This window comes from Aptenodytes forsteri, unplaced genomic scaffold (genome assembly GCF_000699145.1).
Source record: "Aptenodytes forsteri isolate BGI_AS27 unplaced genomic scaffold, ASM69914v1 Scaffold46, whole genome shotgun sequence".
Taxonomy (NCBI): Eukaryota; Metazoa; Chordata; class Aves; order Sphenisciformes; family Spheniscidae; genus Aptenodytes; species Aptenodytes forsteri.
This window is the reverse complement of record NW_008794774.1, coordinates 4,411,673-4,413,868: the sequence shown is the minus strand read 5'-3', so window position 1 is coordinate 4,413,868 and position 2,196 is coordinate 4,411,673.

The following is a 2,196-nucleotide window of genomic DNA, read 5'->3' as shown; positions in this document are numbered from 1 at the left end:
GCCTGAGGGCAAGATCCCTCAGGCCATCCTGGACCCATGGAGCTCGCGGTGTCTCTCACCATGAAGGTCAGATGGTGACGCTTACTTTCTTAATTGCCCACATTGAAATGATAGCTGAACTTCACAGCGTGGAGGTTGGCATAGCTCTGGCAGTGAGGACAAAAAGCAACTGTCCCCCAGCACAGAGCTTCAAGGTCTTGTCTTCTTGCAGCAGTAGCACAGTTTTTAGCGTGTGGGATGGGACAGAAGGGTTTTTAGGGGGATGGGGAGTTAATGCAAGCCAGGACTTGAAAGCAATTGAACCACTTTCCCACAAGGTCTCCCGGCATGCCAGGGCCCAGCCACTGTGGCTGCTGTTGTTGCTGCATTAATACCATGTTTCTCCAGGCTAACCCATTTCCCACATACCTATTTACGTACCTCTGCAAGGAAGTGGTAGAGAGTTGCCCTTTTTTATTATTTTAATGGAGTTCTTTCTCTGCTCTGGAAAGAATCTTTAGCTTGCTTTCCTGTTAAAGGAGCCTGGCAGGGGGGGGTGGGATGTGTTTTTTTTGTGTGTGTGTGTGTGTGTGTGTGTATGTAGGTGTGTGTAGACCTGTGTGTGTGTGGAGGGTTCTCCCAGGACAAAGTCTCCCTCCTGTATGGGTTCCCACTGAGATTAAGCAGGAGGAACAGAGCCACAGCATGGCTTTTGGGTGTCCAGCTGCTTTCACTGATGCATTGGGAGCCTGTGGGTCAAACTGGAGGCAAACCCATGGCAACCTGCACCATGCCTGCCTCGCCTCCTAGGTCATGAGATGATGCTAGAGAAGATGCTGCTTGAGCCATGCTGGCCAGGCAGCTCCATTTCCCTCAGGAGGCCTTCACATGAGGGACCTACTCAATCCTGGCCAGCAGACTGGCTCTGGGGTGGGTCTGGCTTTGCCGTGATCCCCAGCAGCGCTATTCTGGGGGGTACTGGCACATGCTACAGGGCTGGCTGCACTCAGCCCCACCTTGTCCGCTCTGGGTAGGGATGCAAACCCACCCTCAGCCGGTTCCTGTGGGGATGCAAACCCAATATCATCCTGACTCCACACCCCCTTGCAGTAGCAAGGGCTGCAGAAAGCGCCCAGCTTGGTGTCTGCCCTTACCTTGCTCCATTTGCTTTTTCCTGCTTGCCCCTCCTTGCTCCTGGGACCTTGCCAGATGGTTCTTGCTTTTAGTGCACAGGTCTCTAGCGCAAAGCGGTCCCTTGGCCAGGACCTGGGAGGGAGTGGGGCCTTCTGCAAGCCCTGCCAGGGAAAGGGAAGACTTCTCACATCTGTGCAGCTCACAGGGGCAGCCTTGCTGGTGTGTTGGGGGCTTGCCCGGATCCTCACGGAGGGCTGCGAGAGAGAAGGGGAACGGAGGGGCGTTATTACAGTTTTAAATCAGGTCCACAATAACGGCTTGTTGTGTAAGAGTTCAAGCGCTCAAAGAGGTGTGTTCAAGGACATCAGTGCATTTGTGCCAAGGGGAATGTCTTTTATGGTAAATTAACTCCAGTTAAATTGAATATTTATTCAAAGGGAAACTCCAGTATTTAAAGCTGGTGTTATCAGCTTTTTGCAGTGTCTGGGTAAAGGAAAAGATGATAGGATTTGGGGGGTATTCTACACCAGATATGAAAATAAATTTTGCTCATTGTGGTTAACCCCGAGTTTGCCTCATCCCTTCTTGCCTAAGCGTATGCTCTGAACTTGTCACTTATCAATGTGGTCTGTACGAGGGAAAAACCGTGGCTGTTGCTTGAACCCTGTAAATCTGAGGGAACTGGGCAAGTGCAGCCAGAAACCGAGCTGCGGGGATGCGGCGTGGATTCTGCAAGGGTTAACGCGTTGGGCTCTTGCTGTTTCCTTTGACGTTACCTGTCTTGTACGGGCTCTCTCTTTCCCCCGCCCACCCCCCTCCTTCTTTTGGTTTGTAAATTTATGGGAATTGCAGCTGGTAGACTTGGCAAGCTCCCCTCATTAAGAGCCCTCTTTGAAAATGGGCTGTGTTTGAGCATTTCCCTAATGAGGACAGGACGGGGTTAAAAAGTGACCATTTCATGGTTGACTTGAACCTGCCTGCTTTCCTTGATGTGTCGTTGTGAAATGCCTGACGTGAATAAACTCTCACTTCGGGCAAGGAGGAAGTCAGCGGTCCCTCCGGGGCGCCGCCGGGGGCTGCGCA